Source organism: Ictidomys tridecemlineatus, unplaced genomic scaffold (assembly GCF_052094955.1).
Source record: "Ictidomys tridecemlineatus isolate mIctTri1 unplaced genomic scaffold, mIctTri1.hap1 Scaffold_777, whole genome shotgun sequence".
Taxonomy (NCBI): Eukaryota; Metazoa; Chordata; class Mammalia; order Rodentia; family Sciuridae; genus Ictidomys; species Ictidomys tridecemlineatus.
Window position 1 is genome coordinate 146,941 of NW_027525721.1, and position 18,066 is coordinate 165,006.

Genomic DNA, 18,066 nt, shown 5'->3' on the forward strand with positions numbered 1-18,066 from the left:
AAAAACACACCCACTAAGACACACACACCACCCCTGTATTTGGTCTGCATCTATCCACTCTGTCCTCTGACTGGTGGGTGAAAATATCTTCCTTAGCAGTGGCCTGCCCTGTCTCAGCTCTGGTCTCCTTGTCCATCTGTGTGTAGTTGTCAGGAGCCAGCAATGAGCCAATACTTCTCTCTCAGGAAAAACCCCTGTCCAGACCATTCAAGGCATTTTGCTATCCACACATCACTAGGTGCCAAGAAAGAATGACTCTGGCCTTGGTACAGAGAAACAAGTGAGCCCACTGGGACTGGAACTGCTTGTGGGTGCCTCGCCTCCTGGATCCCAAGTTCAGAGAGTTCCATCACTAAGGAAGTGAGGTGAGGTCACTTCCTTCAGGAAGTGAATGAGGTCACTGCCTTGACAACCTCTTTGTCCTAACAGTAGTTTCTAAGGGTCCCATGAGATGGAGGCTGCCCCACCTTCCTGGGACATTTTCCCAAGACATAAAGTTCTATATACCCTAGGAGCCCGGATTCAGCAACCCACACAGGCCTGATTGTGTCCATCTTCTCTGCATTGAGAAGAGGGTGGCTGATTCAGCCACATCTCTTCATCTTGACTGGGTTTTTGGCCATGGAAGATGACTTTAGACCTCACAGGTCCTACCTAGCTGCCTACATTTGCTCCACGGATTATTTCTGCATCAACCTTTGAGCTTCTCAGCAGCTGTAGGATTCCCTACATTCCTACACGGCAAGATCAACTCAGGACCTGCTGTTATGTGAAAATAGACAAAGGGAACAGGGTATGGTTAAGGATATATCAGGTTCTATTTTGGGTAGGAGTCATTCTGCTGGATGAATACGGGTATTGGGAACTGGGATATTTATAGAATGTAAGGAGAAATGTGAGTATGAAAATAGAAAACTAGGTAAGATCTGAAGCACACAAGGGTGTTGGGCCCTTGACTTGCACACATAGTTGTGATTTATGTTCTGCAGAGTTGAATCCTCTCAATCCATATACAATGGCATAAGATCTTGTTCCTGGGACTACTGAATGTAAAACAGATCTTCCAGTGAAATTGAGATACTAGGCAGATTCCAGTGTAGGGAAAGGAAGAAGTGTGAGTTTAGGATTTGGACAAAAGGCCCATTTTGCAATGGAATGAAGTTCTATTAGAGTGTAAATGGGAATGTCAGCACACATGAAGAGTCAGTCACAACAAGGCACTTGGGGAAATAGATATCAATAGTGATGTTAGGAGATCTGGAATGTACAAAATGAGTGACAAGATCAGGCATATTTTGAACAGGGGGGTGATTGAATTAACCTATGTTAAAAAGAAACAAGTGTATACACACCATAGGATTGAAATTTGAAAAGAGTAGGAAACACAGATATAGATGATTTTAGTAATCCATGCTCTCATTAAAATGAGGCTTTTGTACAAGAATAAGATAAGTGTGAATTTTGCATTTTGTGTCCAGAAGATGATGTGATGAAAGGAATACATGGAGCAGGGGACAGGCGTATTTCTTCCACTATTTCTGGGAGCATGTTTTTGAAACCCTATGATTTAGGGTTTGGGGATAAAAATAGGTGGACCTGGGTCTACGTATATAAAGATGATTTATAAATTGACCATACGGTGAAAAAAAAAAAAAAACCTATAACATGTTACTATTTTGAATAATGGATTGAATTGATATTTTAATAAATACATGAAATCTGGTATTCACATACAAATATTCAATCCCAGTAGGCATACATCTATTGGTAATATTAGGGTTACTAATTATACCAAACTGGGTTTGAGTTTTGCTTCGAAAATGATGATGGAATTCAAAAGTAATGTGTTTTAAAAGAAATCTCATGAAAAAGCAAGTAAAGATCCATAGAGAAATACATGGGTTCTGATACCGGGAGTGAAGTGAATCATATGCATATCAATTTGTGAATATTGGATGAAATGATACATCCTATGATTTATCATTTTCGAAGAAATAGGAATTTAACAATTTTGAATGAAAATTTACTTCAAAATACACATCATGTTTCATATGAATATTCTTTCATTGATGTTCAACTGGGTCACTTACTGTAGAAATATTAGGGTTCGTACTCAATCTTCACTCAAGTTCATTTTGAGTATTCAGAAATGAATATGTAGAGCAAGAAAATGAATATGTCTGAGAAATATCTTGTGAAAAGTTGATTTAAATCAACACAGATGGACATGAAAGAATCAAGGTAGTATAAGTAGATGACACATGTATTTCATGTTTGCAAATCCATAGTATATATTTAATATATTAAAATGTAAGGTACCTATGCCAATCAAAATTCCTAAGGGGATTTATGTCCTTCACATATGTACCCAAAATATTCATTTTCCTCTACATTGTTTCATGTATAATCTTGTTGAAGTATAAGCTCACCACAGCTTGAATTTTTAGTTACCTCAGTGTATTGGGGGGAAGTGATCCCTTCATGAAATTTGTATTTTCCAAATTCAGAATACTCTCAAGAATATAACTGTGATGGCAGGAGGATTATATATGTGTATATAAAAATATACATTGTGACCCAGGCGACAGAGACAGGGAGTCAGGAAGTTACATATTTGTGAATTTTGAAAAGTCATGGAGAAATAAAAGGAGATAAGTGTGTGGGAAGTTTTATAATATGTATCTCTGATGAAGCAAAAGGCAAGTCCAAGTAGACACCGTGCCTCCTATCAAATGCCTCTACTTCTAGTCCTCTGGAGTATTTTTATCGATGTTATGAGAAGGAGTCAGAGTCCAGTAAGTTATGGGTTAGTGTCAGAGATTCGATATTTCAAATGGCAAAACGGAAAATGGGTCTAATATACATGCGAACATGTGCCACATAAAAATCTTCCACTGTCATCCACCACAATGCCTTGACAATACTATCACCCCAAATAACACACGATGAGAGGAGAAGAAGAAAAAAATCTGTGAATACATATCTGGATTAGAAATTCTGAGGAGCTCACAAACTTGGGTGTGGCAGAAGAGATCCCAAAAGTAGGGGGCAGGGTAAACAAACCACAAACATGGAACATTGCTGGCCTAATGACTTCTTGACTATCTGCCTCTGACATTTGTGCACTAGAAATATAGCTTTGTGCTTTAGCTTCCTTTGCAGTGAGACCATGAAAGCTTGGTCTCAGTCTATGTGAACAGGAGGACATGGTTTTATATTTTCCAATACCAGCAGGAGGCAGCAGAGCTGAATCCTCTCTTTGTAGGGTAACTGTGGCCATGGGGTATGAATGTCTCCCTGGGTGGATTGTGAAGCCTTTGGCTCACCCTCCAGTTTTAATGGCATTTCTTGCAGCTTCTCTGGAAAATTGGTGGGTGTTTTTTTTTTGAAATACATAAAGGTCAACTGGGGCACGGTGCAGGAGAGAGTTCTGTCACGTGGGGTGGTTCAGTATCTGAAGGAAAAAACACAAACTGGGCTGCTACCCAGTATATCTTTCCCCCTTGAGCATAGCAACTTGATTCTGAGCATCACACCAAATCCTCTCCCCACAACAACATGCCTTTATATTTTAGGGTCTGCTGGCTGCACCTTGTCAGTCACATGTCATTCGAAGAAATGACAGGAGCACAGGGGCCCACCACTGATGTTGGTCACACATCTGCACTTCATTGCTCCAGGCCCAGTTCCCTGCTGGCTCCTACTCACTGGCATCTCGGTTCTTCACCATGGTCAGGAATTCCACTCAGTCAAAAATGACTCTCCCTGGTTTAGTCATGATGAGCAACAGGAGATCTAAAGGTTCTCCAGGGATTTCTGGTCATGGGATTCTCAAACACTTCACGCTATTGCCCTAGCCTTATTTCAGGAATGAAGAAGTTGGCACTGTGGGTTTTGATTCATTCAGGAGCCATTACCTGTTGAGGAATCTCCTTTCAGTAGAAGCTCTGGAGATTGCATGCAGGCAAAGCTTTTCAAGGAGTGGCGAAAGGTCCCAGGAATCCAGGCCCATTGGGGTCTCAAATATGAGGTTCATGTGAGTTTTGGCTCTCAACTAGAGCTGAAAAGGCTTTAACAGCAAAATCATGTGAAATCCTGGCTGAGATTTCCAGTGCTGTGGAGAAAGCCACCCTCAGCGTAGATCTCAGTTTCCAAAGGCTCCTCTAATGCCTGGCCTTGGAAAATCCCAACACAATTCATGGCAAGAGTTCTCTGAGATCAGTTCCAGAACTCAGTCTCTAATGGCATCACACCAGAGTTCAAGCTGTAGTTGACCCAGTCATCTTTTCCAACCGCCACACAAAAGACCACTATTCTAACAAAAACGCTCCTACATGGCCCTTGTCTTCTTCCATACAGACACTCATCATAACATTCTGGCTGGGGGTTTGCATAGGGGAAGCCGTCTTAGATGGTGTGCCGAGTAAGCTCTCATGCCTACCATATGCCAAATGTCATGGTGGCCTGGACACCCTTCCTGAGAAACAGGATAGATAAAATAAGCCTCTACTTTATACTGATCTGCTTCTCAAATTCGAGGCCTCCTGCCTGCCAGGGGTAGATTCTTTATGCGTACTGGACTCATGAAGAAACCCAAACACCTGTGTGCTAGTTCCTGCAACAACTCATTTGACCCAGAGGATCCCTGTTCTGACTTCATAGTGGTCAGGAGCCTGACCAGAGGAAGGCAAGAGACTTCATCCAATATTACACTTCTTTTTCATTCTTTTAGATTTGGATGGACACATGGGAATTTTCTTGAGTTCTTTTGGGTGCCTAGAATGTAATTCACAGCCAAACACAGGGCCAAGAGTCTGATTCAGACACAGCTTTTACAAAGCACTTTACCTAAAAGGCAGAGACTAGGCCTCTTCATTTCCATTGGAAACTGTTTTCTGAAGGATTCCCAAAATAGTGCCTGAAGGCAAACACCTCCCTGACTTTCAGGGGAACAGAACAATAGGGAGGAAAGAAGCCTGGAGAAATACTTTTCTTTAATTGAACACTGTGGCACTGACAGCTCCTAATCATGCAACTTGGGTGGCTATCTATCCAAGCAGGGATTCTCCAGAGGGATCCTTACCAGCCACGCTAATTTTTGACTTTTCTGAGATGCTTGGCATTCCCTTCAGCAATCCAGTCCATGGTCATGTCACAAAGCTTGATGGTGGTACACATCTTGGACACAAAACCACGAACCCCTTCAGAGAGCGGCCGAAATTCAGGAAGAATACAGGAACTTAGGATCTTGGTAGGTGTTGCCCATCTGCAAGGCAAGCAGCAGTCCATTCATAAATTGGCCATGAGGAGTCCTGCAAAGATTTCCACTACACAGCATACATTCACGGCTGCATTCTTCTCTCTACTCACTTTAACCACAAACCCAGTGGCATCCACTGACATAGAAAGACTCACTAGTTAACAGTCCATTTTAAACCAACAACAACAACAATAACAAAACGGTTTTCATTCATGCTCTCAGAACATGAGACAAAAGTACAAATTGAAAAACACACCCACTAAGACACACAGACCACCCCTGTATTTGGTCTGCATCTATCCACTCTGTCCTCTGACTGGTGGGTGAAAATACCTTCCTTAGCAGTGGCCTGCCCTGTCTCAGCTCTGGTCTCCTTGTCCATCTGTGTGTAGTTGTCAGGAGCCAGCAATGAGCCAATACTTCTCTCTCAGGAAAAACCCCTGTCCAGACCATTCAAGGCATTTTGCTATCCACACATCACTAGGTGCCAAGAAAGAATGACTCTGGCCTTGGTACAGAGAAACAAGTGAGCCCACTGGGACTGGAACTGCTTGTGGGTGCCTCGCCTCCTGGATCCCAAGTTCAGAGAGTTCCATCACTAAGGAAGTGAGGTGAGGTCACTTCCTTCAGGAAGTGAATGAGGTCACTGCCTTGACAACCACTTTGTCCTAACAGTAGTTTCTAAGGGTCCCATGAGATGGAGGCTGCCCCACCTTCCTGGGACATTTTCCCAAGACATAAAGTTCTATATACCCTAGGAGCCCGGATTCAGCAACCCACACAGGCCTGATTGTGTCCATCTTCTCTGCATTGAGAAGAGGGTGGCTGATTCAGCCACATCTCTTCATCTTGACTGGGTTTTTGGCCATGGAAGATGACTTTAGACCTCACAGGTCCTACCTAGCTGCCTACATTTGCTCCACGGATTATTTCTGCATCTACCTTTGAGCTTCTCAGCAGCTGTAGGATTCCCTACATTCCTACACGGCAAGATCAACTCAGGACCTGCTGTTATGTGAAAATAGACAAAGGGAACAGGGTATGGTTAAGGATATATCAGGTTCTATTTTGGGTAGGAGTCATTCTGCTGGATGAATATGGGTATTGGGAACTGGGATATTTATAGAATGTAAGGAGAAATGTGAGTATGAAAATAGAAAACTAGGTAAGATCTGAAGCACACAAGGGTGTTGGGCCCTTGACTTGCACACATAGTTGTGATTTATGTTCTGCAGAGTTGAATCCTCTCAATCCATATACAATGGCATAAGATCTTGTTCCTGGGACTACTGAACGTAAAACAGATCTTCCAGTGAAATTGAGATACTAGGCAGATTCCAGTGTAGGGAAAGGAAGAAGTGTGAGTTTAGGATTTGGACAAAAGGCCCATCTTGCAATGGAATGAAGTTCTATTAGAGTGTAAATGGGAATGTCAGCACACATGAAGAGTCAGTCACAACAAGGCACTTGGGGAAATAGATATCAATAGTGATGTTAGGAGATCTGGAATGTACAAAATGAGTGACAAGATCAGGCATATTTTGAACAGGGGGGTGATTGAATTAACCTATGTTAAAAAGAAACAAGTGTATACACACCATAGGATTGAAATTTGAAAAGAGTAGGAAACACAGATATAGATGATTTTAGTAATCCATGCTCTCATTAAAATGAGGCTTTTGTACAAGAATAAGATAAGTGTGAATTTTGCATTTTGTGTCCAGAAGATGATGTGATGAAAGGAATACATGGAGCAGGGGACAGGCGTATTTCTTCCACTATTTCTGGGAGCATGTTTTTGAAACCCTATGATTTAGGGTTTGGGGATAAAAATAGGTGGACCTGGGTCTACGTATATAAAGATGATTTATAAATTGACCATACGGTGAAAAAAAAAAAAACTATAACATGTTACTATTTTGAATAATGGATTGAATTGATATTTTAATAAATACATGAAATCTGGTATTCACATACAAATATTCAATCCCAGTAGGCATACATCTATTGGTAATATTAGGGTTACTAATTATACCAAACTGGGTTTGAGTTTTGCTTCGAAAATGATGATGGAATTCAAAAGTAATGTGTTTTAAAAGAAATCTCATGAAAAAGCAAGTAAAGATCCATAGAGAAATCCATGGGTTCTGATACCGGGAGTGAAGTGAATCATATGCATATCAATTTGTGAATATTGGATGAAATGATACATCCTATGATTTATCATTTTCGAAGAAATAGGAATTTAACAATTTTGAATGAAAATTTACTTCAAAATACACATCATGTTTCATATGAATATTCTTTCATTGATGTTCAACTGGGTCACTTACTGTAGAAATATTAGGGTTCGTACTCAATCTTCACTCAAGTTCATTTTGAGTATTCAGAAATGAATATGTAGAGCAAGAAAATGAATATGTCTGAGAAATATCTTGTGAAAAGTTGATTTAAATCAACACAGATGGACATGAAAGAATCAAGGTAGTATAAGTAGATGACACATGTATTTCATGTTTGCAAATCCATAGTATATATTTAATATATTAAAATGTAAGGTACCTATGCCAATCAAAATTCCTAAGGGGATATATGTCCTTCACATATGTACCCAAAATATTCATTTTCCTCTACATTGTTTCATGTATAAACTTGTTGAAGTATAAGCTCACCACAGCTTGAATTTTTAGTTACCTCAGTGTATTGGGGGGAAGTGATCCCTTCATGAAATTTGTATTTTCCAAATTCAGAATACTCTCAAGAATATAACTGTGATGGCAGGAGGATTATATATGTGTATATAAAAATATACATTGTGACCCAGGCGACAGAGACAGGGAGTCAGGAAGTTACATATTTGTGAATTTTGAAAAGTCATGGAGAAATAAAAGGAGAAAAATGTGTGGGAGGTTTTATAATATGTATCTCTGATGAAGCAAAAGGCAAGTCCAAGTAGACACCGTGCCTCCTATCAAATGCCTCTACTTCTAGTCCTCTGGAGTATTTTTATCGATGTTATGAGAAGGAGTCAGAGTCCAGTAAGTTATGGGTTAGTGTCAGAGATTCGATATTTCAAATGGCAAAACGGAAAATGGGTCTAATATACATGCGAACATGTGCCACATAAAAATCTTCCACTGTCATCCACCACAATGCCTTGACAATACTATCACCCCAAATAACACACGATGAGAGGAGAAGAAGAAAAAAATCTGTGAATACATATCTGGATTAGAAATTCTGAGGAGCTCACAAACTTGGGTGTGGCAGAAGAGATCCCAAAAGTAGGGGGCAGGGTAAACAAACCACAAACATGGAACATTGCTGGCCTAATGACTTCTTGACTATCTGCCTAGACATTTGTGCACTAGAAATATAGCTTTGTGCTTTAGCTTCCTTTGCAGTGAGACCATGAAAGCTTGGTCTCAGTCTATGTGAACAGGAGGACATGGTTTTATATTGTCCAATAACAGCAGGAGGCAGCAGAGCTGAATCCTCTCTTTGTAGGGTAACTGTGGCCATGGGGTATGAATGTCTCCCTGGGTGGATTGTGAAGTGTTTGGCTCACCCTCCAGTTTTAATGGCATTTCTTGCAGCTTCTCTGGAAAATTGGTGGGTGTTTTTTTTTTTTTTTGAAATACATAAAGGTCAACTGGGGCACGGTGCAGGAGGGAGCTCTGTCACGTGGGGTGGTTCAGGGTCTGAAGGAAAAAACACAAACTGGGCTGCTACCCAGTATATCTTTCCCCCTTGAGCATAGCAACTTGATTCTGAGCATCACACCAAATCCTCTCCCCACAACAACATGCCTTTATATTTTAGGGTCTGCTGGCTGCACCTTGTCAGTCACATGTCATTCGAAGAAATGACAGGAGCACAGGGGCCCACCACTGATGTTGGTCACACATCTGCACTTCATTGCTCCAGGCCCAGTTCCCTGCTGGCTCCTACTCACTGGCATCTCGGTTCTTCACCATGGTCAGGAATTCCACTCAGTCAAAAATGGCTCTCCCTGGTTCAGTCATGATGAGCAACAGGAGATCTAAAGGTTCTCCAGGGATTTCTGGTCATGGGATTCTCAAACACTTCACGCTATTGCCCTAGCCATATTTCAGGAATGAAGAAGTTGGCACTGTGGGTTTTGATTCATTCAGGAGCCATTACCTGTTGAGGAATCTCCTTTCAGTAGAAGCTCTGGAGATTGCATGCAGGCAAAGCTTTTCAAGGAGTGGCGAAAGGTCCCAGGAATCCAGGCCCATTGGGGTCTCAAATATGAGGTTCATGTGAGTTTTGGCTCTCAACTAGAGCTGAAAAGGCTTTAACAGCAAAATCATGTGAAATCCTGGCTGAGATTTCCAGTGCTGTGGAGAAAGCCACCCTCAGCGTAGATCTCAGTTTCCAAAGGCTCCTCTAATGCCTGGCCTTGGAAAATCCCAACACAATTCATGGCAAGAGTTCTCTGAGATCAGTTCCAGAACTCAGTCTCTAATGGCATCACACCAGAGTTCAAGCTGTAGTTGACCCAGTCATCTTTTCCAACCGCCACACAAAAGACCACTATTCTAACAAAAACGCTCCTACACGGCCCTTGTCTTCTTCCATACAGACACTCATCATAACATTCTGGCTGGGGGTTTGCATAGGGGAAGCCGTCTTAGATGGTGTGCCGAGTAAGCTCTCATGCCTACCATATGCCAAATGTCATGGTGGCCTGGACACCCTTCCTGAGAAACAGGATAGATAAAATAAGCCTCTACTTTATACTGATCTGCTTCTCAAATTCGAGGCCTCCTGCCTGCCAGGGGTAGATTCTTTATGCGTACTGGACTCATGAAGAAACCCAAACACCTGTGTGCTAGTTCCTGCAACAACTCATTTGACCCAGAGGATCCCTGTTCTGACTTCATAGTGGTCAGGAGCCTGACCAGAGGAAGGCAAGAGACTTCATCCAATATTACACTTCTTTTTCATTCCTTTAGATTTGGATGGACACATGGGATTTTTCTTGAGTTCTTTTGGGTGCCTAGAATGTAATTCACAGCCACACAAAGGGCCAAGAGTCTGATTCAAACACAGCTTTTACAAAGCACTTTACCTAAAAGGCAGAGATTAGGCCTCTTCATTTCCATTTGAAACTGTTTTCTGAAGGATTCCCAAAATAGTGCCTGAAGGCAAACACCTCCCTGACTTAGAGGGGACCAGAACAATAGGGAGGAAAGAAGCCTGGAGAAATACTTTTCTTTAATTGAACACTGTGGCACTGACAGCTCCTAATCATGCAACTTGGGTGGCTATCTATCCAAGCAGGGATTCTCCAGAGGGATCCTTACCAGTCACGCTAATTTTTGACTTTTCTGAGATGCTTGGCATTCCCTTCAGCAATCCAGTCCATGGTCATTTCACAAAGCTCGATGGTGGTACACATCTTGGACACAAAACCACGAACCCCTTCAGAGAGCGGCTGAAATTCAGGAAGAATACAGGAACTTAGGATCTTGGTAGGTGTTGCCCATCTGCAAGGCAAGCAGCAGTCCATTCATAAATTGGCCATGAGGAGTCCTGCAAAGATTTCCACTACACAGGATACATTCACGGCTGCATTCTTCTCTCTACTCACTTTAACCACAAACCCAGTGGCATCCACTGACATAGAAAGACTCACTAGTTAACAGTCCATTTTAAACCAACAACAACAACAATAACAAAATGGTTTCCATTCATGCTCTCAGAACATGAGACAAAAGTACAAATTGAAAAACACACCCACTAAGACACACAGACCACCCCTGTATTTGGTCTGCATCTATCCACTCTGTCCTCTGACTGGTGGGTGAAAATACCTTCCTTAGCAGTGGCCTGCCCTGTCTCAGCTCTGGTCTCCTTGTCCATCTGTGTGTAGTTGTCATTAGCCAGCAATGAGCCAATACTTCTCTCTCAGGAAAAACCCCTGTCCAGACCATTCAAGGCATTTTGCTATCCACACATCACTAGGTGTCAAGAAAGAATGACTCTGGCCTTGGTACAGAGAAACAAGTGAGCCCACTGGGACTGGAACTGCTTGTGGGTGCCTCGCCTCCTGGATCCCAAGTTCAGAGAGTTCCATCACTAAGGAAGTGAGGTGAGGTCACTTCCTTCAGGAAGTGAATGAGGTCACTGCCTCGACAACCACTTTGTCCTAACAGTAGTTTCTAAGGGTCCCATGAGATGGAGGCTGCCCCACCTTCCTGGGACATTTTCCCAAGACATAAAGTTCTATATACCCTAGGAGCCCGGATTCAGCAACCCACACAGGCCTGATTGTGTCCATCTTCTCTGCATTGAGAAGAGGGTGGCTGATTCAGCCACATCTCTTCATCTTGACTGGGTTTTTGGCCATGGAAGATGACTTTAGACCTCACAGGTCCTACCTAGCTGCCTACATTTGCTCCACGGATTATTTTTGCATCTACCTTTGAGCTTCTCAGCAGCTGTAGGATTCCCTACATTCCTACACGGCAAGATCAACTCAGGACCTGCTGTTATGTGAAAATAGACAAAGGGAACAGGGTATGGTTAAGGATATATCAGGTTCTATTTTGGGTAGGAGTCATTCGGCTGGATGAATACGGGTATTGGGAACTGGGATATTTATAGAATGTAAGGAGAAATGTGAGTATGAAAATAGAAAACTAGGTAAGATCTGAAGCACACAAGGGTGTTGGGCCCTTGACTTGCACACATAGTTGTGATTTATGTTCTGCAGAGTTGAATCCTCTCAATCCATATACAATGGCATAAGATCTTGTTCCTGGGACTACTGAATGTGAAACAGATCTTCCAGTGAAATTGAGATACTAGGCAGATTCCAGTGTAGGGAAAGGAAGAAGTGTGAGTTTAGGATTTGGACAAAAGGCCCATTTTGCAATGGAATGAAGTTCTATTAGAGTGTAAATGGGAATGTCAGAACACATGAAGAGTCAGTCACAACAAGGCACTTGGGGAAATAGATATCAATAGTGATGTTAGGAGATCTGGAATGTACAAAATGAGTGACAAGATCAGGCATATTTTGAACAGGGGGGTGATTGAATTAACCTATGTTAAAAAGAAACAAGTGTATACACACCATAGGATTGAAATTTGAAAAGAGTAGGAAACACAGATATAGATGATTTTAGTAATCCATGCTCTCATTAAAATGAGGCTTTTGTACAAGAATAAGATAAGTGTGAATTTTGCATTTTGTGTCCAGAAGATGATGTGATGAAAGGAATACATGGAGCAGGGGACAGGCGTATTTCTTCCACTATTTCTGGGAGCATGTTTTTGAAACCCTATGATTTAGGGTTTGGGGATAAAAATAGGTGGACCTGGGTCTACGTATATAAAGATGATTTATAAATTGACCATACGGTGAAAAAAAAAAAAAACTATAACATGTTACTATTTTGAATAATGGATTGAATTGATATTTTAATAAATACATGAAATCTGGTATTCACATACAAATATTCAATCCCAGTAGGCATACATCTATTGGTAATATTAGGGTTACTAATTATACCAAACTGGGTTTGAGTTTTGCTTCGAAAATGATGATGGAATTCAAAAGTAATGTGTTTTAAAAGAAATCTCATGAAAAAGCAAGTAAAGATCCATAGAGAAATCCATGGGTTCTGATACCGGGAGTGAAGTGAATCATATGCATATCAATTTGTGAATATTGGATGAAATGATATATCCTATGATTTATCATTTTCGAAGAAATAGGAATTTAACAATTTTGAATGAAAATTTACTTCAAAATACACATCATGTTTCATATGAATATTCTTTCATTGATGTTCAACTGGGTCACTTACTGTAGAAATATTAGGGTTCGTACTCAATCTTCACTCAAGTTCATTTTGAGTATTCAGAAATGAATATGTATAGCAAGAAAATGAATATGTCTGAGAAATATCTTGTGAAAAGTTGATTTAAATCAACACAGATGGACATGAAAGAATCAAGGTAGTATAAGTATATGACACATGTATTTCATGTTTGCAAATCCATAGTATATATTTAATATATTAAAATGTAAGGTACCTATGCCAATCAAAATTCCTAAGGGGATATATGTCCTTCACATATGTACCCAAAATATTCATTTTCCTCTACATTGTTTCATGTATAATCTTGTTGAAGTATAAGCTCACCACAGCTTGAATTTTTAGTTACCTCAGTGTATTGGGGGGAAGTGATCCCTTCATGAAATTTGTATTTTCCAAATTCAGAATACTCTCAAGAATATAACTGTGATGGCAGGAGGATTATATATGTGTATATAAAAATATACATTGTGACCCAGGCGACAGAGACAGGGAGTCAGGAAATTACATATTTGTGAATTTTGAAAAGTCATGGAGAAATAAAAGGAGAAAAATGTGTGGGAGGTTTTATAATATGTATCTCTGATGAAGCAAAAGGCAAGTCCAAGTAGACACCGTGCCTCCTATCAAATGCCTCTACTTCTAGTCCTCTGGAGTATTTTTATCGATGTTATGAGAAGGAGTCAGAGTCCAGTAAGTTATGGGTTAGTGTCAGAGATTCGATATTTCAAATGGCAAAACGGAAAATGGGTCTAATATACATGCGAACATGTGCCACATAAAAATCTTCCACTGTCATCCACCACAATGCCTTGACAATACTATCACCCCAAATAACACACGATGAGAGGAGAAGAAGAAAAAAATCTGTGAATAAATATCTGGATTAGAAATTCTGAGGAGCTCACAAACTTGGGTGTGGCAGAAGAGATCCCAAAAGTAGGGGGCAGGATAAACAAACCACAAACATGGAACATTGCTGGCCTAATGACTTCTTGACTATCTGCCTCTGACATTTGTGCACTAGAAATATACCTTTGTGCTTTAGCTTCCCTTGCAGTGAGACCATGAAAGCTTGGTCTCAGTCTATGTGAACAGGAGGACATGGTTTTATATTTTCCAATACCAGCAGGAGGCAGCAGAGCTGAATCCTCTCTTTGTAGGGTAACTGTGGCCATGGGGTATGAATGTCTCCCTGGGTGGATTGTGAAGTGTTTGGCTCACCCTCCAATTTTAATGGCATTTCTTGCAGCTTCTTTGGAAAATTGGTGGGTGTTTTTTTTTTTTTTGAAATACATAAAGGTCAACTGGGGCACGGTGCAGGAGGGAGCTCTGTCACGTGGGGTGGTTCAGGGTCTGAAGGAAAAAACACAAACTGGGCTGCTACCCAGTATATCTTTCCCCCTTGAGCATAGCAACTTGATTCTGAGCATCACACCAAATCCTCTCCCCACAACAACATGCCTTTATATTTTAGGGTCTGCTGGCTGTACCTTGTCAGTCACATGTCATTCGAAGAAATGACAGGAGCACAGGGGCCCACCACTGATGTTGGTCACACATCTGCACTTCATTGCTCCAGGCCCAGTTCCCTGCTGGCTCCTACTCACTGGCATCTCGGTTCTTCACCATGGTCAGGAATTCCACTCAGTCAAAAATGGCTCTCCCTGGTTCAGTCATGATGAGCAACAGGAGATCTAAAGGTTCTCCAGGGATTTCTGGTCATGGGATTCTCAAACACTTCACGCTATTGCCCTAGCCTTATTTCAGGAATGAAGAAGTTGGCACTGTGGGTTTTGATTCATTCAGGAGCCATTACCTGTTGAGGAATCTCCTTTCAGTAGAAGCTCTGGAGATTGCATGCAGGCAAAGCTTTTCAAGGAGTGGCGAAAGGTCCCAGGAATCCAGGCCCATTGGGGTCTCAAATATGAGGTTCATGTGAGTTTTGGCTCTCAACTAGAGCTGAAAAGGCTTTAACAGCAAAATCATGTGAAATCCTGGCTGAGATTTCCAGTGCTGTGGAGAAAGCCACCCTCAGCGTAGATCTCAGTTTCCAAAGGCTCCTCTAATGCCTGGCCTTGGAAAATCCCAACACAATTCATGGCAAGAGTTCTCTGAGATCAGTTCCAGAACTCAGTCTCTAATGGCATCACACCAGAGTTCAAGCTGTAGTTGACCCAGTCATCTTTTCCAACCGCCACACAAAAGACCACTATTCTAACAAAAACGCTCCTACACGGCCCTTGTCTTCTTCCATACAGACACTCATCATAACATTCTGGCTGGGGGTTTGCATAGGGGAAGCCGTCTTAGATGGTGTGCCGAGTAAGCTCTCATGCCTACCATATGCCAAATGTCATGGTGGCCTGGACACCCTTCCTGAGAAACAGGATATATAAAATGGGCCTCTACTTCATACTGCTCTGCTTCTCAAATTCGAGGCCTCCTGCCTGCCAGGGGTAGATTCTTTATGTGTACTGGACTCATGAAAAAACAAAAACACCTGTGTGCTAGTTCCTGGAGAACTTGCAACAACATATTTGACCCAGAGGATCCCTGTTCTGACTTCATAGTGGTCAGGAGCCTGACCAGAGGAAGGCAAGAGACTTCATCCAATATTACACTTCTTTTTCATTCTTTTAGATTTGGATGGACACATGGGATTTTTCTTGAGTTCTTTTGGGTGCCTAGAATGTAATTCACAGCCACACACAGGGCCAAGAGTCTGATTCAGACACAGCTTTTACAATGCACTTTACCTAAAAGGCAGAGACTAGGCCTCTTCATTTCCATTTGAAACTGTTTTCTGAAGGATTCCCAAAATAGTGCCTGAAGGCAAACACCTCCCTGACTTAGAGGGGAACAGAACAATAGGGAGGAAAGAAGCCTGGAGAAATACTTTTCTTTAATTGAACACTGTGGCACTGACAGCTCCTAATCATGCAACTTGGGTGGCTATCTATCCAAGCAGGGATTCTCCAGAGGGATCCTTACCAGTCACGCTAATTTTTGACTTTTCTGAGATGCTTGGCATTCCCTTCAGCAGTCCAGTCCATGGTCATGTCACAAAGCTTGATGGTGGTACACATCTTGGACACAAAACCACGAACCCCTTCAGAGAGCGGCCGAAATTCAGGAAGAATACAGGAACTTAGGATCTTGGTAGGTGTTGCCCATCTGCAAGGCAAGCAGCAGTCCATTCATAAATTGGCCATGAGGAGTCCTGCAAAGATTTCCACTACACAGGATACATTCACGGCTGCATTCTTCTCTCTACTCACTTTAACCACAAACCCAGTGGCATCCACTGACATAGAAAGACTCACTAGTTAACAGTCCATTTTAAACCAACAAAAACAACAATAACAAAACGGTTTTCATTCATGCTCTCAGAACATGAGACAAAAGTACAAATTGAAAAACACACCCACTAAGACACACAGACCACCCCTGTATTTGGTCTGCATCTATCCACTCTGTCCTCTGACTGGTGGGTGAAAATATCTTCCTTAGCAGTGGCCTGCCCTGTCTCAGCTCTGGTCTCCTTGTCCATCTGTGTGTAGTTGTCAGGAGCCAGCAATGAGCCAATACTTCTCTCTCAGGAAAAACCCCTGTCCAGACCATTCAAGGCAGTTTGCTATCCACACATCACTAGGTGTCAAGAAAGAATGACTCTGGCCTTGGTACAGAGAAACAAGTGAGCCCACTGGGACTGGAACTGCTTGTGGGTGCCTCGCCTCCTGGATCCCAAGTTCAGAGAGTTCCATCACTAAGGAAGTGAGGTGAGGTCACTTCCTTCAGGAAGTGAATGAGGTCACTGCCTTGACAACCACTTTGTCCTAACAGTAGTTTCTAAGGGTCCCATGAGATGGAGGCTGCCCCACCTTCCTGGGACATTTTCCCAAGACATAAAGTTCTATATACCCTAGGAGCCCGGATTCAGCAACCCACACAGGCCTGATTGTGTCCATCTTCTCTGCATTGAGAAGAGGGTGGCTGATTCAGCCACATCTCTTCATCTTGACTGGGTTTTTGGCCATGGAAGATGACTTTAGACCTCACAGGTCCTACCTAGCTGCCTACATTTGCTCCACGGATTATTTCTATATCTACCTTTGAGCTTCTTAGCAGCTGTAGGATTCCCTACATTCCTACACGGCAAGATCAACTCAGGACCTGCTGTTATGTGAAAATAGACAAAGGGAACAGGGTATGGTTAAGGATATATCAGGTTCTATTTTGGGTAGGAGTCATTCTGCTGGATGAATACGGGTATTGGGAACTGGGATATTTATAGAATGTAAGGAGAAATGTGAGTATGAAAATAGAAAACTAGGTAAGATCTGAAGCACACAAGGGTGTTGGGCCCTTGACTTGCACACATAGTTGTGATTTATGTTCTGCAGAGTTGAATCCTCTCAATCCATATACAATGGCATAAGATCTTGTTCCTGGGACTACTGAATGTAAAACAGATCTTCCAGTGAAATTGAGATACTAGGCAGATTCCAGTGTAGGGAAAGGAAGAAGTGTGAGTTTAGGATTTGGACAAAAGGCCCATTTTGCAATGGAATGAAGTTCTATTAGAGTGTAAATGGGAATGTCAGCACACATGAAGAGTCAGTCACAACAAGGCACTTGGGGAAATAGATATCAATAGTGATGTTAGGAGATCTGGAATGTACAAAATGAGTGACAAGATCAGGCATATTTTGAACAGGGGGGTGATTGAATTAACCTATGTTAAAAAGAAACAAGTGTATACACACCATAGGATTGAAATTTGAAAAGAGTAGGAAACACAGATATAGATTATTTTAGTAATCCATGCTCTCATTAAAATGAGGCTTTTGTACAAGAATAAGATAAGTGTGAATTTTGCATTTTGTGTCCAGAAGATGATGTGATGAAAGGAATACATGGAGCAGGGGACAGGCGTATTTCTTCCACTAT